The sequence below is a fragment of the Corvus cornix genome, chromosome 20, assembly GCF_000738735.6.
Source record: "Corvus cornix cornix isolate S_Up_H32 chromosome 20, ASM73873v5, whole genome shotgun sequence".
Classification (NCBI taxonomy): Eukaryota; Metazoa; Chordata; class Aves; order Passeriformes; family Corvidae; genus Corvus; species Corvus cornix.
Window position 1 is genome coordinate 9,152,717 of NC_046349.1, and position 22,429 is coordinate 9,175,145.

Below are 22,429 nucleotides of genomic sequence, written 5' to 3' on the forward strand. Positions count from 1 at the left end.
TGGTGTGGGATGTGAATGGAAGATGTTGGGAACAGGGATCTACTGCCTTGTTTTTAGGGTTCATGTTTTTGTCTCTTGCAAAACGCCAGCTGAGAAGAGCTCAGACACCTCTGTTAAAAGAGGACTGCTTTGAGTTTTGCCTATTGCCTCGCCCATTTCTTAAGGAAAGGCCTCTGTGTGTTCATTTGAAGTAGACTTGACTTTATTGATAAAACTGCTGTTTTCACGAGACCTCTTGCATGGTCTGCCCAGACAGATCTGCCTTCAGCCGTGGCCACTGCAGGTGTGATTCTGCTTTCCATTAAAGAAACCCCAATCTTCACCTTACGTGCTTTTAAGAGGGTATGTGTTATTTCTGAGAAGCACAGGATTAGCTGCCATTGGAAATGAAAGCCTTTAATCTAACAAAATAAAATAATCATTTGGTACGAATAACTGTGAGCTGGTTCCTGTTCACCCTCCTGGTGTGTGTGGTGGTGATGATCCACAGCCTGGCCACAGGAATCAGAGAATCCCAGAATGGTTTGGGCTGCAAAGGGCCTTAAAACTCACCTTGTTCCAAGCCCCCTGCCATGGGCAGGGACACCTTCCACTAGACCAGGTTGCTCCAAGCAACGCGACCTGGAGCAGTTCCAGGGATGGGAAATGGACAATGATGATTCCCTTCCCAAAGCATGGGTGGATGAGCTCTCCCTGTGGTGGGAGCCCTGGGGTGAAGAGAACTCCCCTTCCCTTCCTGCCTCTGCTTGTTTGGGAAAACACCCCTAGAAGAGCATGTCCCCAAAGTCCAGTGCAGGAAAATGTGGGGAATTCTCTCACTTTTACTCTTTTGTTCAGCAAGAACAACCCATTCCAACAAGGTCTGTTCAGGTAACCAGGTGCCTCACTGCAGCTTTTTATGATTATTTCCTCCTATTTGTTCCCATTTAATGGAAATTTGGAAATATGACGTATTTAGCCTTCATAAGAAAAATCTCTTCATATCTTAATATTTTTGTTCTCCGCCTTTATTTCCTCACTAGCTGGGATTTTTCAGGTTGATTATTTTTTAAGGTATTGAAAATATAATCTGTATGATATATTAAAATATAATTAAAAGTGTTATCATATTTGCAGCAGTGTGTTATGCCTAGGGAGGTTTTACAAGAGCAAATATATTTTTGCATTCCCTGCACAAGTGAGGCACTAACTATTGCTGACCTTTTTTACTGATAGGAAAGTGGAAACAAAAAGAGAGGGGATGGATTTTTGATGCTTCCAGGTGTTTTGCCTTCACACCACATTCTGTGTGATCCAGAACATCTCCCAGTGGTACAGAACAAAAGGAGATAAAAATTAAGTTCATAGCCTGGATTGCTCTGTTTCTCAGGTTACGATGAGGAAGTTCTGGCATGGCAGCGGGATGGGGATGGGGATGGCCAAGCGATGCTGAGCTGTAGCTGATTCCCATGGCCTAATCCCCTGCCTGTGGAGAGCAGCAAAGCTGCTCCATGGCAGAGCAGCTGCTCTTGGTGGGAGCTCATGGAGCTGGGAAACACAGCCCTGCAAGTGGGAATGTATGGATTAGTGAGGTTGTGTATCCAGGGGAGTCCTCCTGGAGACCTTTCCGGGCTCAAAAGGACCTCTTCACCTTTGCCACATGATCCAACACTTCACCTTCCCACAGTGGGGTGGGCAGGCATTGGGTGTGGGCTGAGACTGTGCCCTCATGGCCGTCTGTCAGCTGGATCTCTTTGCTGGGCATGGAGACTTGCAGGACACACAGTCTGAATCAGGAAAAATGGTCAGGAATTCTGGGATTTGCAGCTGAACTCCCCAGATCTCAGTCTCTTACCTTCTCTAGCCCATACCCAGAAGGGGTTGCACTGGGAGTGCTGCAAACCCATTTATCCCTCAATGTCCTATGCAGAGATGTAGGGTTCAGAAATGAATTTGGAGGACGAAGGATTACCTGGACAGTGCCATCATGACGGGAAATTAATTGAAAAGTAATATAAAATATTCTATCATGTTATATTATATTGTATTAATCAAAGTGCCGAAGTGCTTAGGGAACTTGATTCTCTTTATGCCTTTTCTCCTCTTTTTCTCTCTACCCCCAGGAACTACTTCTGTTCCTACAGCTCATACTTTCAACTGTCTTTAAATAAGTGTTTAATGGGATTTATAAAACACCTGAGCAGGTTAGATAGGTTATAATTCCCACTGATTTCACTGACCTCTCTGTAGATGGAATACAGGCTCCTATATCACGCAGGCTTATTTGAAAATATTATTTCAAGTATGCTGGAAAACATTAGTCCTATTAGCTTTGTGGTTTAAATTCTGGGAGGTGCCATCAGAGTGTGGCTGGTGCATAGAAATATAAATAAAACTAAAAACATATATGTGTGTTGGTACCTGCCTCTGTGTGTGTGCATGTGTGTAGTCTTTATTGGTGGCTGAAAACCTGGTGCCTGCTCTTTGGTTTTCCATTTTAGCTGGCCTATTATCAGAGATTTCTGGAGTGTGAGTTTCATAAGTAGAGGTTATCATACATTGCAGGCCATCTCTCCTGCTGGGGAGCAAAATGAAGGTTTGATAATGAGATCGCCCAAAGGCAGATAAGAGCTCCAGCTTGCTGAACAGTCCCTCAAGGTTTCCTGTGATGGCAAAAAGGAGGGAATGCAATTTATTATCCTTCTCTCCTTGTACCTTCCCATTGTTTGAGAAGTCAAAGCAACAAACTACATGGGTTAAAAATAAATAAATTAATAACCAGAGCAGGAGACCCAGTGTGTTTTTGTTTTGCTCTGAGGAAGGAGATCTGTGATTTGCTCTAACACCATGAAGGAAGTCTCTGATCTCCAAATCCTGAAATTCCATTTAATGGACAGGCTCTCCCCTCTCTCCTCCCGCCTTCTTCCCCCTAGGATGGATATTCTAAAATGAGTCAAGTGCTTTATCTTGATAGAGGGTGGAGGATGGCTCTGTAACTGCTGCTGATAACCTCCCCATCTCCAGTTCTGTTTGCTCTTCTTTCATGCTAAATGCTACAAAGTGCATTACAGGAAAGGGAAAGGTCAGATTTAAGCCGTAAAACATGGAAGATTTGGAGCTGAAGTTGCCACATCATTAAGTCACAGCATCTTCATGCTTATGTTTTCTAGCACATATGGTATATAAAATCACCTAGTGTTTCACAACCCTCTTAAATAATTAGGCACAACAGGGTTTGCTGGGTGACCACCTGGATAAAGTCAAAACAGTGGCATCTGCATCAACCAGATGGGAGTCTGCTCTTTGCTGCCATCAGGAAATGGACAGCCAACTTCCACTGGAGTGAACCAAAAGCTGCCTTCTCTCAGACAAGAAAGGGAAAAGGCCATGTAGGAGAGAGCAATAAATGTGTCTTTCTCCAATTTTCAGGTTACCGAGTCTCTACTGAAACCTCAAGGAGGAGATCCTGTTCCCCAGCTGGAGAAGCAGCAGGGAGGAGGTGAGCTGGATTTGTACATCATCAGCAAACCGCATACCTGGCAATGTATATGGCAAGTTGAACAAAGGTTTATATTTTTATTTGCTTTTCTCATTTAAAAAAAAAATACAGTGGGGGAGGGAGAATATTAGCAATTTACTGTGAGACTCCATTAGATCAAATCAGTGCCAATGATAGTCACTTATTTCCTCCATTTCGTAATGATTTACTCTATAAATTAATGTCTGCCTATTTAAACACCCTCAGTGATTCAGTGCTGGGTGCCATGGCAATAAGTGACAGGGACTGGGGCTGAACCCACCAGTCATGTGGCTCTCGGTGCTGTCATTATGTGCACTGGTAATGGGGGGCTACGTGGGAACGTAGACAGATATTATGCAAACATATACTGACTTAAGTATCAATCTGTCACTGGTGTAACTCATGGTAATGGCCCCACCAAAGTCATTACAGAGGAATATGCATTACAGCATGTTAAACATCTATCATGGGTGCAGCTTCAGAGAAGCCATGGGGAAGATGTAGGGAGGTGCCAACATCCAGATCTGGAGGATGCTCAGATGTAAGGGGTTTAATTCAGCAAAGCCCTAAAGAAACATTCCTTTTTCTCCCCCTTTCCGCTCCAACAAGATGAATCTGAAAAAAATGTCTCACAGCTTTAAGAGAAAAAAAAAAACCAAGAAAATCCTCTTGAGTGTGTATGCATGAAGCACAAGCAAGTTAACTGCAGCAGTTCAATTCCAATCTCTGCTTCGTAGACACAGGCACAAATAGGGGTTTGGCGGGAGACCTCAGCCTGGCTGTACCACACAGCAGTTTTAGGATGTGATCCCTCCTCTTGTTACCCTTAGAAGTCACTCAGCCTGATTTTGTGATACAGAAGTGGAAGGACTCCACTCTGTGTCCCTCTTTGGCTGATCCCTGTCCTCTCCCTGACACACTTGGAAGGTGTATTAGCACATCCATGACCCAGATCAGTCCTTTTTCCATTATAAATCAGCCTGATGCCTCACTGCCAGGAGCATTCATTCCCGACTTTTGCACTGGGTCTTTCCTCTTTCTGATGACCGAGATCCTGCTCAGGTCCAGACAGGGCAAGGGACCTCTGGACAGCATCAGTGACTCAGGATAATCTCAGTTCCTGTCATGCATTTTTTGGTTGCTTTTCAAAGAGCAGCGCTGCAGCACTGGCTCAGCAATCGAAGGCGGAGAGAGTGTCTGGCATGGGCAGGGGGATATTTCATTGCTCAGTGCAGGCTTGGCTATTTTGTTAACATAATATACGTCCTTCAGCCAATCCAATGGATTAGAAAAGCACTCTGTTTAAAGGTTAAACAGTTGATACTGCATCAACATGTATGGGAGGTGACACACAAATCCAAAGTGATCCGCAGCGCTTGGCTCAGTCTGCAGCCAGCTCGGCGGTGTAGCCAAGGGTAAATGCAAGCGCACAGATTTCTAAAGGGAGTTTACCCACCGCTTGCTGCTCAGCCTGTGCACTCAGCAGTGCATTTACTCACTTTTTTTGTGTACTAAAGCAGTACTGATACAGCTCACAGCATCCTCGAGCAGTTGTATAGAGGGTCAGGAAAGAGGCTTAATAGACTGAAGGTGCCTGAATGCAGCGTTACAGTAAGTAACCAAGCCTCGTAAAAAGAGAGACTGGTAAAAGAAAAAGCCCAGGGAACAAACACTGGATCTGTTGTGCTGTTACCATTTAACCTGCATTCACTGCCAATTGAAATGCACTTTACATTACTTCAGTCAGATACTTCAAAGGAAATCCTGGAGATGGGAGCACTTAAGCAAGAGCACTTCTGGTGGTAATGTGTGTATTTGAAAGCCTGGCAATTGGGAAGGTTGTGAATGCCTCAGCGTATCCAAATATAGCTGTAGCTTGTTACATGTAAACGGCAAGACTCATTCTGATATTCCTGCTCCTATCCTGCCCTTCCTTCCCTCAAAACAGTGTGATTCCTCCATCTGTCAGCATCTCCAGTATTTGTGTTTTCATGTAACAATGTTCGCCTGGGCACATTATTCCACACGGTAGCTCGGTGAGAAGAGCTGGTACAGTACCAAGTTACGAAAAACCCAAAGGAGACATTTGGGAATGGCTCTTTTAGGGAAATATTGCTACTTCTGTAGCTGCCTGAGCCTTACAGAGCCTAAGGCAAGGCCATGAAAATTATCGGGAAAAGGTGTAAGACTAAAGCAGGTGAAACCCTTGGATGGAGGCTCCTCATCTCACTGTAATTAAATCCTCCTGAATGAGACCACCCACATGGAGACCTATTGTGTTTTAATTTGTGTGGGCTGGGGGTTGAGTCCATGTAGCTCTACAGTGTCCTGCAAGGTGGGGTGAGGGGTGTTCCACCCTCAGACCTTCGTGTCATGACACTTGCACCAGGATAGGGGAGCAGGCAGAATCTGCCCTGCAACCAAAAGACTTTAGTGGAATTTGCTGGGACACAGTCCCAGTTCCTATCACACTGGTGCCTGCTGGGGCTGGAGTGAGTGTGAGGTGTGCACAGAAAGGTGTAAGATGACACTGATGAGTCTCAAAGGACTCCCTGTTAATTGAACATTATTACAAGGTAGATCTGCGGCAGCTCACTGTGAGATATAAACGACACAGGACCAAGGGACACTCAAAGTACATCACATGGCCAGGGGCGTGTGTGACATGTTGGACCACATGTGGGTAAATCCCAGTGACCAGGGGAAAAATGTATCAGCCAAACTTTTCTGGTTAGGCTTCCTGGAGAAATGGTGTTTCTTCACGGCCCTGCTGCTTCTGGGTGCAATCCCGTCTCTGTTGTCATGGTGGATGAGAATTTTAAGATAAGTTCTTTTTGTGTTTTTGGCAAGAAACCTCTCTTTATGGAGTGAGTTCATAAAAGGTAGCTGTGAATACCTGGCTGTAAAATAAGGGAGTTTGATATCCTGGAGATGGGGAGAAGAGCCACAGCTGCTCTCCTTTCCTCAACACAAATGGCAAGACTGTGAGAACACACTGACCTTTATTCAACACAATTAAATGCCATGCAAATAAATAACTAATTCTCTTTAACAGCGTTGCTGCACTTATCTCCCTGTGGGCATTCCAAGGTAAAACTCCCCTTTGCTGACCCAACCATGTGTTGACACATTTAGGGCTGTGACGTGCAAAGGAAAGGTCCTGTTTGCTCCATCCTTGAGCAGGGCTGGATTCTCTGTCCCTCAGCAAGGATGTTTTCTTCTTGCTCCAGACTTACACGTCCAATTTGGACAGGCAGCTGATGGGCTGGCATTGCTGCCTTTCCAAAAGCCGAGGAGTGGGGGAGGTGAGAGGAAACGTTCTGTGCCACCACTGTGTCTGGGATGGTTCCTTCTTTGCAGCAGGAAAATCGGAGCAATGACTGTCCAGACAATGCACACCACAAACCTCATCCAAATCAGGGGTGTATTCAGAGAGCAGCATCACTCAGAATTTATTGCAAGCAGTCTGACAGCTCCACCCCTTCGGAATTTTGTTTGACTTGCAAAGACTCTGGTTCAGTCTCTGCTGATGCTATCTGTGGATTTTGAGAGTATAATGACATCTATTTTGTGCCATTCACATGTTCATCCATAGGGCTGAAATCTTCCTCTTCTGGGAAAAGCCCGCCCCATCCCACATTTCACGCTGACGTCCTGGGCTGGAGTCTGATCAGCCCGTGGGTATGGCACAGCTCCAAGCTGCTCAGGTGGTTCTCTGGAGATTTTAGCTGCCAAATATAAAATTTAAAAAGGCTCTTCTGAGCATGTGCAAATAGTAATTTCACAAATGCATTTAGCATGGCCAAATTTGAACAGATTTTTATGGGAACTTCAAAAAGCATATTCCCAGCATAAAATCCTTCCACATCCCCCTGTAATAGTCAAAAAATGAACAGAGCAGATTGCTGTTCATGCTTTCTTCTTTTTTTTTCCCCTCAGAAACCTCTAATCTGTATTACATAATTTTTTTTTAAATTCTCCATCAAACAATTTCAATCCAAACCACAAATTCTCCATAAAAACAACGAGAAAGGTCATCCTGGTTTTAAAACAGTTGTCTCCAAAGTCCTGGATAATGTACTACCCCCTTCTATCTCCCTCACAGAGTTCCTACACAAGGTTCTAACATTTTTGGAGTCATTAATAGATGCAAGCTGCTCATTTTGGGGAGATACCCTGGAATTTGGCCTTAGAGGGGTGCTGAGCTCCCCCAGCTGCATCCAGATATTTTAACAGAGCAAACACCCTGGGGCATGAGGTACCCAGCCCTGCATCATCACAATTTGGGTTCTGCAATTACTGCACTTGGGAGAACTCTTGTTTGTGACTCAATGCTTTCCTCTGTAAAGTGGCAATAATGTCACCCTCCTCTAAATTAATTCTAAACTTATGAATTCCACAGACAAGCCAGAGAGGAAGTTAGTCATTGCCTCCAGAGCAGTGTTTGACCAGTTTTCTGGAATTAAAATATCAAACAGTTGCTCTTTAAAGGAGCTCTTTGCAGGTACACTTTGTGCACATGAACACTTCAGGAAAAAAAGGCATGTGAATATTTAGCTTAAAGATCATAAATCCATGTATACCCCCAGAGGAATCAAATTGAAATTGTTCAGGTAAATTTAATTTGACATTTCCAGGCTATGTATTACCCCAGCCTTGTGTATATAACATCTTTATGCTCCACAGTCTCTCTGAATCCCAGATTTTAGCATCCTTAGAAAGGACAGTCTCCTGCTGGTATTACATTGCTCCAGGACTAACTACCCATCTTTGTGGTCCTCCCTCCTCCTCCTCCTCCAGCTGGAACATGCTCTTGGGAGAGTTTCCTATTAAAACTCCCCAAAGGGACACCTTGACTCCGGCCATTTCTGATGCTATGAGCAGCACTAAGCTCTCTCACCAGCTTTATAAATTTTTCCCCTCTTTTCACTATCTCAGCTTCAAAGAATCATTTCATCCTTATCTCAGAGCAGAGGGCTGCATTAAGGCAGACCTGCTCCCTGTGCCCAGGGCCAGCACAGCCACCAGTCTTTCTTTCCAGCTGGTCCCCAAGGCTGTGGTTTGAGCGTGGCCAATGCAGGGAACATCCCACAATTAGTCTGGTTTCCTCCTGCTCCCACATGCTTGTTGAGCATTCCCCATCCTGAATACACTCTACTGGTCCAGCACAGCCAGCTGGATCCTGACCTGGAGCCCTACACCTGGTTCAAAGGGGAAAACAATCCTGCTAAAACTCTTTAACATGATCAGAATTATGATTCATGTTCTCATTTGAACTTAGGGAATAAAAATACTGGCCATCAACAAAAGAGATCTCAGGAAACTAGATATTCTTGGAAATGACAGTATACTGGAAAAAAGCAAGTTCCCTTACAGACATTTGTTCCTACTTCACAAGCAAAATACCTTTATTGCTGTTCTATGTATCATTTCAACAGATAAACCTATTAATTATTTGTAGCGTGTTCAAGAGTAAACACAGGCTCCAGGGAGGAAGCCAAGGCTTTTTGAAGTTCAGCTGGTACCCAGAAGTCCTGGAAGCACCACAGGATTGGCCACAGTGCAGACAGGAATTGATGTTTATTTGAATTTTTATCATCAGTTTATGTGGAAAGGCACTTCTTTAGTCCATAGGCTGATATCCCATGCTCAAAGCAAGAAAAGCAGCAACATTTTTCTCTCTTTGCAGTATCATCTCTGCCTGGGTCTTTTGACTTCTCTGGCAATCAGCAGGGGCAAGTCTCTAGACAGAATTCCTCCTTGTTCTCTTCTCCAAACCTACAAAAGTCTTGAACTGATTTTATTTTTAATTTAATAAAATAAAATTAATGCTTCAAATAGGAAACATTTGAGGACAAGTCTCAGTCTGGGCTACTTTATTATGGCTGAGTTTTAATCCTCGGTGCATAAGAAGGATTATGCTGAGAACACTGACATCACCTTAAATATAGCAGCATGAATATGCTACTGTAATAAATCTTTTCAGCTTTTAATTTCAATTCAGGAAAGATGTTGGTTGAGAATATCTTCTTTCCCAGTAGCCTTCCCCTGTCTCAGACATGCCCACACTCCCAGGCACCATCTGACACAGCCTTGTCAGTCAGGAAGGTGAAGAGGTGCCACCTCCACCCGACACCACAAGCCTCAAAAAAATCTTCTGCAGACCCAGAAAGAGCAGTGAAGTGCTAGTTTTACCTGTTGAAATTATCATTTGGAAAGAGGGGGGATAAATCTCATTAAGCTGTAACAAAAAAAAAAAGGTTGACCAGTAAAATCTGAGCTCACGCTGGGAAAATTTCTCCCTTTAAAATTTTTTTGGGGGAGACAGTGTGAAGGTGGAGGTGGGCTCAGTTCTCCACAAGATTTTATTCCCACAGCCCAGGAGGTGGATGGAGTACAGCAAAGTATCCAGGAAAGAGAGATTTGATTTATAAGTGAAGCATCAGCAAATGTCTTAAAAGGTCTCCTGAGAGTTTGTAATACTCTGGAAGAGCTGAGAGTAATAAAATGGAATAAAATCTATGACAGAGCTGAGTTTCTATCCTGCCCAACACACCAGCACAGTGAGTGCTGCTTCCTGTGGGCAGAGGGGAGCCTGCAGAGGGGTCTGAAAGCTTTGTCCCCTCAAAGGTGAGGAGCTGGGAATGGTCCAGCTCATGTTGAGGTCTGATGACCTTCACCAAGAGGGCAGGTGCTTCACCAGGTATCAGAAACATCCTCCTGACAATTCCGGTATCACCTGGCACTCTTGTGATTACCCAGGGACTTCATTTGTCTCTTTGTCTTTTAGATTATCATGGGACTGTAGATTTATTCAGAGGTTTGGATGGTGACTAGAGTAAAGACAATATCTAGGTTTCTTGCAGAAATATCAGATTCTGGGAAATGTGTCTATAAATAACAAAATTTTGTGCTCAAGGAATATTTTCAGGTTGTATTTTATGAATTGGAATTATGGTTATCATCAAAGGAGTGCTGGAGAGCCAGTTACTACAGCACATAGATATCACCAGTTTGGGCCTGCAAGTGATGTGCTGGTAGTGTCCTCTCTGGCAGGAGATGTGAAATGTTACAGCTCTCATTTTGCTGGGAAAAAAAATAAAATATCCCAGCTACGATATCATCCATCTTTCCCTGCATATGGAGCATTATCAGCAAGTGTTGGTGGCAGCACCTGACACTTGCAGAGTGGCCTGATAACACACCTCCCATCCTGGATACGTGCCAGGCAAACATGTGGAGCAGCTCCACTGATCACTGCCAGGGCAGCTTTCGTGGTACAGATTTGTGGAAAAGAGCAGTCCACAGCTTTTGTGGGTGAGCATATGCAAAGCAGCACAGGAATCAGGCTGCTGGAGTCACAGCAGCCTCCCCAAACCAAAAGTAAGTATCTCTGTAGCCTTTAGGCCAAGATTAGCACTAACTAGTCTCGGACCAACAGCTGCAGCAACCTGATGAGACCTGAGAAGGCCATTAGAATCTCTCTGGTTTCGAGCAGAGAGGAGTGAATGCAAAAACCTCTCTGAAAATTTGTGGTCCTCCTAATTTTTTGGGGTTGATTCAGTCAGCATTGTGGTGTTGCATATGTTTTCCCAAAAGGGCCTGCCCAGGGCTGTTACCTACACATTGAGGGAAAAATTACTTTTTGCATTATAATTCTGAGTTTGAGATGAACATGGCAGTCATTTTAAACAGGCTTAGCTTACACTTGGTGAAATCTTTGGTTCAGCCTGATCCGTCTGCTTTAAGGCTGTCAAACTGAAAGGAATTAAAATGCAGAGAAAGTGATTTAGAGAAGAAAATGCAACTTGGCAATTTAACTTTGCTACAGGGATGAAGTTTTAAGAAACAATTTGCAGTTTGGGTGTCTTTCGCCTTGGGAGCCTGAGGTTGGACTCATTAAAGAAAGACAATTTTCAGAAAATATTGAACATCCAGCTTTGGAAAAGCCATTCTCAGCAGGTAGGTAAAAATGATCTGTTCAAAAAGCTCAGCTCATCCTTAAATTAAAAAATAATAAAAATTAAGCCAGGTACAATGGAGTAACTGTGATACCCCATGGGCAGTGAGGACAAAACCAGATCTGAGAAGAGGAAACACCAGTGAAAAGGCAGCAGTGATGCTCAGGGTAGAAGGAGGTGGAAATAAACAGGATTTTAAATTATTCTAAAGTAGTAGTCACAGAGCAGTGGCAGAACAAGAGGTGGTCAATATTCTTTGGTTATGAGGACGGAGACCATGAGGTCTCCAGGATTTTGGGACTTGTTGCTGCTAGTTATGAAATAATGAAAACTGAAGGACTTTTAAAGGGATCTGGCAGGTTGACCTCCTTTCAAGATGATAATTTGATGATGTTGGGACTCTTCTGCTTTAGGAAAGATGCATTAGGGAACTTAAAGTCCTAGATGTGCATCTCCTATTTTAATTTAATTTTAAATAAATAAATAAACAGTTGGGAATAAAAACAGAGGGATATGATGTCATTTCCAAAGCTAAATAAAATGCTGAACCTAACTAAAACCCACTGATGGTGAAAAAGGAGCTAAGAGTTCAAAATTAATCCCATTATTGTTCTCTAAAATATTATTAATAGGTATAGAGATTTTGGCAGATCCTGTTATTTTAATACTACTCTTTCTCCTAAATATTTCATAGCTGGTTTTTATTTCTTTTATTAAATAGTCATTTTAGAAGGAAGATAAACTCCCTCTTAGTGACGTTCAGGAGCACACAACCTGCAGGGTCTGGCGAGGGAGGTGTTTTTGAAGGATCCATAAGAATTAGCAGGCTCAGGAAAGGGGTGACGAGGAATCCATGTGCCTGAGTGGCCCTGCAGGCTGGGCCATCCCATGGCTGTGCAGCCAGGCAGTGCTGCAGCAGGCTGATACTGCATTTGCAGGGTGATAATCTCATGCTGATCAATTCAGAGCCCAGGCAGAGCACATCCTGCAATCCCTGCGCACGCAGAATAATAACGGCGCTTCCCGAGTGGTCCCATTCATTCCAGTGGGACTCTCTTGTAATCAATATATTTGTTCCCAAATTATAGTGCTATTGGTCCAACTTGATCTTTATTCCCGCGAACCAATTGCGTGTGCAGAAGGCCTGGAAGCGATGCCACAGCCAGGGCTGCTCTCTTCCCACTGCCATTGTTCCAGGACTCCCGTCCTCGGAGTTATTGTTCAAGCTGCCAGTTATCTCTGAGTGCTCCCAGCAGATGTTGGGGGGAGGGGGCAATTTATTTATTTCTTTTTATGAAGTTTGCCTCTTTATGGGCCAGCCCCGACAAGAGATTAATTCTCTTTGCTCTCCCCTACGCTTTTGGTTTTGTCTCCTTAAGTTGGAAAATATTTAGAGAGGAAAAAATGTGTTTTCTTGCTGTTCAAAATAATAATAATTTGCCTGTGGAAATTTCTTACTGACTTGAAAAGGAGCTCTAAATTTGCTGATAGTAAATAAGGGACAGCCCTGCTTTCACTACAGACAATGTAGCCGTTCTTGAAGGGTTTCATGGGTGCTGATTTGCGTGCAGAGCTGTCCACAATAAGGTGTTTCTGGTTTATGAACATCCACCAAAGTCCAGCATTTATTTTTGTCTGTGGTAGAAATGAAAATCAAAAACTTGGGGCCAGTTTTTGAAGATGCAGGATTGTATCAAAATATTTGTTTTCAAATCAAATCCTAGTTATCATAGGAAGGTTTCTTAGATTTGGGAGTGTTGGATGACCTTAATAGATAGAAAAGACTTTTGAGCCATAGCCTGGTCTCTGGGGTGGTTTTCCTGGTCATAAGAGATGCAAGGTTAAAGCTCCTTCTGAAGAAGAGCTTTTCACTCTGCATCATCTTGATGATCCACTCAACCCCAAACCAAGTGATGGGGTATGACAGCTCTCTCTTTTCTGCTCTCTCATGTGCACATGAGAAATGAGCAGGGAAGCCCAGAAGAAAGCTGGTTGATGTGGATTTGTCTCTATAGAGCATTTTACCCTTGATCATAGACTCACAGAACCACAGAATTGTGTGGGTTGGAAGGGACATTAAAGCTCCTCTCATTCCAACCCCCCAACCCCCTGCCAGGTGCAGGGACACCTTCCACTGGACCAGGTTACTCCAAGCCCTATCCAACCTGGCCTTGGACACTTCCAGGGATGGGGCATCCAATGATTCACCCTGTTTTGGTGACATCTCATGAAGAAGACTATGCCCCAGCCAGTTCTGCTTTAGTGCAGGTGAAAATGTACAGCACCTCAATGAATGAAGCCTATGACATCCGCATGGACAGCTCACACCTTTGGAGCTCACATCCCATCCAAAGTTGGCTTAGCCCCCTGCCTAGCCCTAACATTTTTTCTGAATACTTAACCAGCAACAAAACAAAATGAAAAATAATCCACGCCGTGCCTTGATTAGGGATTAGAAATGTTAACTGGCCAGTGCCTTTTCCTGCAGGGGCACGCAGCCCCTACACCTTTAATTAGGGTAGCCCGTGGTCCTTGCCATAAAGCTGATAAGTAATAAATAGCTGCCTTTGTCACATGCAAGTTCAGCATTGTGAAACGGCACACGGACGGCTTTAAAAAGCCTTTGATTAAACCCAGCACTACAGTAAATCTACAAACACAGAGGAAAGAAAAGAAGCTATTTAGTCTGTGCCAGTTCCCGGCATTAGGTATGCAAATTTCTCGGTGTCTTCAGCTCCCAAGAACAGCAGGCGCTGAATGCAGCAGCAGCAGCAAGCGGCACGACATCATTCATTTCAATCATTAAAACAAAAGCGGGATAAATCGCTACCTAATTTGTAAAATATGCTTATCATATAGGCTCTTTGGTCTTTAAGAAAAGCACCAGCTGAATGAGAATCACTGAATTATTTTGGAAAAAAAAAAATCATAGAATCAATTCTGGTTTTCCCCCTTCTCTCAATGATTGTTCTTTTATTTCTTTTTCCCTTCCCTTTCTCTTTCTCTTTCTCTTTCTCTTTCTCTTTCTCTTTCTCTTTCTCTTTCTCTCTTTTCCTTTCCTCTTCCCCTTCCCTTTTCCCTTTCTTTCTCTGTTTCCCTTCCCAGTTTCAGGTAAAACCTATCTGTAGCCTTCCCTCAAGCTCCCACACCAAGCCTAAGGAAAATCAGTCTTTTTACCTGAACATGCAAAACTCAACATTCCTACCTCGGTCTTCTCGCTCCCTTTTTCCAAAAAAAAGCAGGGTAGCACCAACCAAAGCCCAGACTGGAGCTCTGTGCTGGGCATCACCCATCACCCCTCTCACACTGTCCCATCCTGTGCCTGCTGCCATCCTTGTGCAGTTACTCAGCAATCTCCGTTCCTCCCTGCATGGGAAAATGTGTATCCCAACAGCCTGATCCTGCAACCTGCTGGGAGCTGCCTGCCCAGGGAGCCCTCCTGGGTGGTTCATCGCCCCTGCACAGAGGGACGAGCTGTCTCTGGCCTCTCTCCCTGATCCTGGGTGCTCAGCTCAGACCTCACCACTCCTTACAAACAGCAGCAGAGAGGATTATTGGTACCCAGGGAGCATCACCACTGGATCCCTAAAAAGGCTAAATGCTCCCCCATCTGAATGGGTGTGGTGGCCTGCAGGTAGCCTCTTTTCCAAATTAGATAGTTCCTTTCCCATGAACTTCCCTGGCCTCTCTTTGTGGCTGTGTGGGGTGCAGGGGCCACAAACACTCGCAGAGGCTGCCCCTACAACCTGTCACTGCCTTAGTGGCTCCTCTGCCTGTGCTCCACGCCGTGTGTGTGATGAGAAACGGGGCCAACAACCCTGCTCTTGTATGAAAAGTGTCCTTTGATGCTTCCCCAGCTGTTCAGCAATTCAGCTGTTCCAGGATAGTGCCTCTGGCAGTACAGCTCCCCGCTGTGGCTATGCTGGGGCGTCAGCAGATGGAGCATATCGTGGTTATTGAAGCTGGATACAGTGGCTGTCAGCAGCCTTGCATTGCCTGGCATATGCAAATAGATCCCAGGCATCTGGTTGTGTCTTGGGCTGGTCACGTTCAAAAACAGGAAATGAAACCTCTCGGTTTGGGAGCACCACTGGCCCTGGCTGGGACAGCACCGTGCGATAGTCACTGTGTGATCCATGAGGAGGTGGGTAGGAAGCCAGAGAAGGGGGAGTTTTCAAAAGTAGTAGAAGTACAAATGGTCATGCAAAGTGCACACCTGAGAGGTGACCTGGTGCTGCAGGGCCTGGGGGGTGTGACAGCACAGCCACAGACGGGGGCAGAACCCGCAGCCCCAGCACCAAGGGCTGTTACTGGAACAGTGACTCAAATGAAATAAAGGTGACAGGGAGAAACTGATGCACAGGAAGTTCCACCTAAATATGAGGAAGAACTTCCCTGTGCAGTAACTGAGCACTGAACACATTGCCCGGAGAGGGTGTGGAGTCTCTCTCACTGGAGATATCCCAAAACCATCTGATGCAATCCTGTGCAATGTGCTCTGAAGTGGCCCTGCTTGAGCAGGGAGGTTGGACCAGGTGACCCACCTGACCCATTCTGTGGTTCTATGAAATGTTTGATGCACCTCGGATGCTTGTCACACCTTTTACTTCACTTTGTTATCACTGAAACAGAATATCCTGAGCTGAAAAGGAGACACAAGGATAATTAAGTTCTAGTCCTGGCCCTGCACAGGACAGTCCTAAAAATAACAACCTCAGTTTAGCTTGTTGTTGGCAGAACAATCAAAAAAGGGAAACTAAATGCTAGTTTATCTCCAACTTTTTTCAGGGTCGCCGCGTGTCACCCAGTCAGTCAGCAGATGAACAAGCTGAGTGCACAAAAGTCCAGCCCAAATTGGTGCTGCTTGCACCAGTTACAAACTCTACACCTCTGTATATGGAGCTCACAGTCCTGTTGGTGTCTACAAATTTCATGTGATGATCTACAGCCAGACCTCATAACTGCCCAGTTGAGCCTGAGAAAGGATTTTCAGCCCCAGTGCCTGTAGGATGGTGGCTCTTACCTCTGATGTGTTGAACAGCACTGAAATGTTCTTGCATTAAAGAGCATCATTTCAAACCACCTAAAAAACCCCAGCTTGATTCCAGTGTTGTACTCCTCCCGTCTGCTCTGCTTTGTCCTGGCTCTGTGGATGCTGGGAGTGGAACCCAGCAACCATCCCAGCACAGCCAAGGGATGTCTCGGGCTCTGGTGTGGCACATCGAATCTCCCCTCCTTGGCCCGGCAGTCTCCTGGCACTCTCTGCCATGCCAGTGCCTTACCCAGCTCCTGCCTGCTCCTGTGCTTCATCCTCGGCTCCTTTTGCAACAACAGAGAAACATAAAAGGAGGGAAGGAAGAGAAATAACACCTGAATATTGTGTCTTCTAATTAGGCTGGCAGTGATCAAACAGCTTCTCAGGAGCACACGGTATAAGGTTTGCTGGCACAGGGCTTTCCAGCCATGCCCATTATTGCCAGAGGAAAAGCAAGTTCCTTCCTTGTGGGATCTCCTGTGGTCTCCTGAGGTCACAGAGCAGCCTTAACTGATCCAGAAAGACCTGGAGGAAGAAGGTGAAATCCAAATTCCTTCCCCACCTTTGCTGATGGTGTCCTCACGGTAAAGGGACTTGTAGCAACTTCAGCTGCACAAGCTGTTCCTGTGATGTTGTTGTATAAATATGTTTTATGTATAAATATGCATTTGAATCCGTGTTTGGACTCAAACCTGTCTGTTCATCCAGCTGTCGAGTAACCTCTGCAAACAGCAGGGTCCTTCGTGACAGATTGAAACCGAGAAAACCGCTGCCTGTTCTGCAAAACATATTTAATTTGTTAAAGACATGGGAACTTTGTTGAATTAATAAGATGTGCTAGGGAAGGGAGCTGCTCTCCGAAGAGCTGAATCCTGGTTACAAGTGCAGTTTGCAGCTTGCTGGTAATCCTGCAATTAAAGCTACAGTACCAGCGTATCACAAAAATGGGATTTGCATAATTTGAAATTTGAGGAAAATCTCTAAATACTTTAATTTTGATAGAAACTGTTTCCACTGCTGACATGTGTCTACACCTATAATTTCGGCTGATAAATTGCTGTAATTTCTCCTCCATTTCATGTTCTTTCTAACATTAATTGTCAGTTGTAGAGTAAAACAGTAGAAAGAGAGAGAGAGGGAGAGAATAATGTCATTGTGCTTTTGTGGTGTGAATAGCCTTCCGAGGAATGATTATCTTCCACACAGATGCAAACAAAAAAAAAAAAAAGACACACAGAGAGAGAGAGAGAGAGAGAGAGACCTCTTGGTTTGCACAAAACTACTGCAATGGGCATCAGTGTCTCACTGTGAGGTAGGGAAACAAGGAGTTAAAGCCAGGTAAATGTACATGGGAGTGATTGTGGGCATTTCCCAGGCTGCTGGAAGAAAAAAGGGACGTTCCACGGGGATGTGGAGCAGCAGAGGATGTCTGGTGATGCATAGCTGGAGGTCCGAGCTGCAGGATTCCAGGGATTGAACCCTCAGCCATCTCCTGTCCCAAGCAAGACCCTCTCAGAGCCATCAGCAGTGAGGAACTCACCTTGGGTTTTCCAGAAGGAAGACTGAGGGGAATAAAGGCAAGCAGTGAGTCCCTGCATGAAGCAGTTTCACAGCATGACCTGTCCCCATCCCACCTCCCCAAATGCCACTTTTCAAGCTACTTTTAAATAAAACACCCTTTCAAACAGAGGGCTAGTGGTACTAAATTATTCTATTAATTTATTATTCATGATGAAAAATTATTCTAATAAACGGTGAAAAATTATTCTAATAACATTCTATCCTATTAATATTCTGCAGCCAAGCAGTTAAAGTCACTTCCTGTGGCTGCTCCCCTCCTTAACGCTGATCTATTTCTTACAGAATTTATTGAAATTAAAATCTGCTTCTTTGGAAATGTGCTGCATTTAACAAAACCAGTGGGGGGAGATGAGCTGTGAGCAAGGAGAGAATCAGGCAGCGATTTTTCCCTTCTGCTGACAGAGCAGTGGGATGCCTGGTGGGGTGGGAGCTGGGCAGATCCAAACTGCAGAGTCAGGGATGGCCCAGCCTGGGTGGTTTGGGTGCTGTCACACTGTAGCCCATTAACTCACAGCACCCAGTATTGCTAATTACTGCTAATCCAGTGTCTCCCTACATTTCCCAGTGCAGGGAGACAGCTCCTTGCCCATTCCTTTCCCTTGGCTGGAGTCCTGCAAGCTCCACTGCTGCACCTCCCTCAGAACCCTGTGGCTGTGTCTCTTCTCACAGCCCTTGTGCAGAAACCTTCCTGAAGCCCAAGGAGCTGCACTGCCAGAGCCTGGACACCACTGCCACGGGAACAAGCAGAGCTTGTAGTCAAATTAAGGATGAGACTGGGGACTCTGCTGGCACCTGGGCCCCAGGGACAGTCCAGGCAGCATCGTGCCACCCCTCCTCCTGCAGCTCCCTGTGCACTGGCACCACAAGCCTGCCAGGCTTTGTGCCAGGGATATTTTCCTAATGGTTCCTCTGCCTGCTCTGCTCGCAGCCCTCCTTGCCTGCCAGCTGGCTGGGATGGTCTTGGGCCCCCACAGGCAGCTGGGGAGGTTTCAGGGCATGCAGGGCTTGGAGCCTGTGTACAGGTGGCAGAGCAACCCTGGTGCCCAGCACAAAGCCACCAGGAGCCCACTGATCGCCAGCAGGGACTTTCTGAGTCCCCACTCAGGACAAAGGGGGATGTGGGAGGCTGTGATGGGGGAATTCCTGGTTCCCAGAGCTTGCAAGTCCACACAGCCATCAGAGATATCCTGAGGAAGTGTCCTACAGGACATGGCAGGAGGTGTCTCAGGGTTTCTCTTGCAGCTAGATGCAGCATCTGAGTGATTCTGGAGACCAGACAGCAGATGAGCAGCTGCCACTGGGCACTTCTGAACCTGCCTGACCAGTCACAAGGTGCCTTCTCATCCAGCTTTGCTCTCCCAGTCATCCATACAACTTAGAAAATAAAAGGTCTAACTTTGCAGAGGAGCAGCACACCCATGTCTGCGGGTCTGCTGGCCATAGGTGTTGCTTTCCCTAAAACTTCCCTGGCCAATCTTGGTTTTGTCTGCACACACCTGCTCTGTGCTAGGGCCAGATCATCTTCTGACATTCTCTTTTTCCCTACTTTTTTCTCATTGTCTCTACAAGCCTAATAATTCCTTGCACATTTATATCAGCTCCTTCCTGCACCTGCCCACCTGGCACAGGTAGTTTTGCCAACCATGTGGCAAATTACGTGCACAGGTCAGTGTTAAATGTTCCGGTGGCTCAAAGTCCTAATGAAAAACTAACCTCCAGGTGACGTTATTGCAGCTTTAACAAGTGGTAAAAGGATTTCCTCTCAAAGGACTTTCACTGAAGCCATCTTCTTCTTTGTGTGTTCCTCCCTTGCAGCGTGGGTAATTAAAGGACCAGTCAGAGCTTGGAAGATTCCTCAGCTTTTGCATTTGAGGATATCTTTCACTCTATTTTTTCCCTCTTCTCTGATGGCATATTAGATCAAGCCATTAAGCAACATCCTCTGTTTCTCCTGAGAATATTCATCAATAATAATGAATAGTACTTGCTCCAGGGCTGGCCCCTCCTTGCCCAGGAATATCACTGGTACATGATACAACCCTATTGGAATAACTCTGGCATTTGTTTTTATTTCTGAGATTCATTTAAAGTGCAATTTTTTTTCTCTCTGGGATTGTGGAGGCCCTGCTTTGTTCTGGGTTTGGAAGCTGACAGTTAGGTGAAGCTGAGAGTTTATCTGATCCAGTGGGGACATCAAAGTAATGCACGAGAGGAAACTCCTTAATCCCGACTGACTGTGCCCCTGTACAACTGCCTCACCTTAGTAACACATGGACCCGGCTGTATTGATGCATTTTCCTTTTTACCCCAGTACAATATACTTATTTAGCATGATAGCAGAACAAAATCAAAGTATTTTAAACAAAAATGCTTGACATTGGGCTATCTTTCCTAATCCCAGGCAGCAATCACAGAGCCAGGCACTGTGCAGCCTGTAAAGCGGCTTCTCAGAGTGCTTGTCCTGCTCCTGCTCAAGAGAGGATGGATAAAACCTCAAAATAATGATGCAGTGAGTAAAGGATTGGATTCAGGAGATGAGGACAGTGCTGCAGCATCAGGAATAGGAGCACACATCTAGAACCTCTCTGAGCACTAGAGATGTTTGCGCTGCTCTTACTTTGTACGCACCAATCTACTTTGTCCCAGTAATTATTTAGATTCTGTCAGACTCTGAGTGATGAAAATCTTTCTTTGCACCTTTCCTGCATCCTTGCTGCAGAAGAGGTTTTCAAGGAAGCAAATACATCAGTTACACAAAGGGAAATTATTGCAGACAGTGCCTTAAGCTCCATTTGCCTCACACTTCTTATTTCTTCCTTCTCCAAGAAGTTAATCAAGAGGTTTAGTTAATGGGTGTGGGTTAAGTCTTTCAGTCAGCCCGGAGCATGTGCAGCTGCCTGGTGCTGTCCTTCTCCATCACTGGGATGGTCCAAGTTACTCATGGACCTGAGGGCATGAGGGGTGCAATCACTGCCTCCACGCCAGCTGAAACCTGTTTGTGCATTTAAATAATAAACTCATGCTCCTGATTGCCACTGTGTTTACTGCATGAGCTGCTGCCCCCAGCTTCATTCAATAACTGGGATCAGGCACTTTGGGCTCCCTGGGGATATTTTAGATTTCTGTTTTGGCATGATTTTTTTGTTTTCTTGGTTTTTTTTTTTTTTTTGCAAGCACGATTTTCACTTTTGCAAGGTGAACACTTGTCCCCAGCACGATTATCACAGCAGTGAAGGGCACAGCCCTGCTTTGTGCCAGAGACTCCCTGGCTGCTCTTGAGAGCCTCTGCACATCCCTCCTTGCTGGAGCGCTTTCATGGTGTTCTTGATGTGGGGATGTTTATCTTCGCTCAGTTCTTACCCATTGGTGCATCTCTCAGCTAAAGTGCTTTTCCTCAGATTGTGAAACCCACTGTAGTCCTGTCTTTGTTAAGAAGATAAGCTACAGCGGGAAAGCAGCAGCAGCAGCGAGAAAAAAATTCCTCTAGTGTGTTATATCTTTTTCTCCCAAGGAATATCACACAACTTGGACAGCTACTGTAATGCTAATAGACAAATCAAAACTCCAAGGAGCGAAATAGAAACATCCAACCATATTAAATAAGAGGGGGTTGTGTGTGTTTGAAAGCTCACAAAAAAATCTAGATATTAAATTGATGTCCTGGCACTTGTGCAGTGTAATGGGCAGATTCAATTAAAAGAAGACAATATGTCCAGCCTGTAGTGTGGACTAAGCAGCAATAAAAAAGCAAATCAATTTTTCAGGAGTTTCAAAGCCTGGTGCAGATTTCCAGAAGGCAGAAGCCAAAAATATATTTATTAAAAAAGACCCCAGGGGCTCAACAGTGTCATTTTAACCCAACTACTGCACCTTCAATATGATGAACTGTCACGAAATTTTGAGAAATACTTTGGAAATAATCCATTTGTATGTATAGATATAACATGTTCTATATGTATAAATAAATGCATATGCTTCTGTTGCATATATACAGTGTCATTGATTATTTGACAGAGGTGCAATGTAAAAACTGCAAAAAAACCCCACAAATCAAGTTCAGTTATTGTCATCTGTGTTCCCAGTGTAAGAGCAGTGTGGGGTTTTCTATGTAGCATAAATTAGGGGATTGGATATCTTTATATACGTATATAAGTGTGAGTGCAGATACATGTGTCTGTAGGAAGATGAATGTGTGCATGCACTCACATTTAGATACAAGCGTTGATGGCTTATTTGCAGAATATTCCAGATGTGACTATACCAAAATTCCTGGTTTGGGGTTCTTGGACTGAAATCAGAGTTTATCCAGCCAGCCCAGCACAGAACCAAGAACGGCAGCTCACGGTTCCACAC

The 22,429-nt window shown here is 44.9% G+C and overlaps 1 long non-coding RNA gene across 2 annotated transcripts in view; it reads left to right on the forward strand.

Moving 5' to 3' along the window:
• LOC109144315 overlaps window positions 1–22,040 on the forward strand; it is a 140,878-nt gene extending 118,838 nt beyond the window's left edge. The window contains exons 3-4 of one of the 2 annotated variants that reach the window (XR_005603496.1): window positions 3,409–3,478; window positions 16,249–22,040. This is a non-coding gene — a long non-coding RNA (uncharacterized LOC109144315). Of the gene's footprint in view, window positions 1–3,408; window positions 3,540–16,248 lie in introns of those variants that run through there. The other variant, XR_005603495.1, reaches the window with a different exon arrangement.
• The last annotated feature ends 389 nt before the right edge of the window (window positions 22,041–22,429 follow it).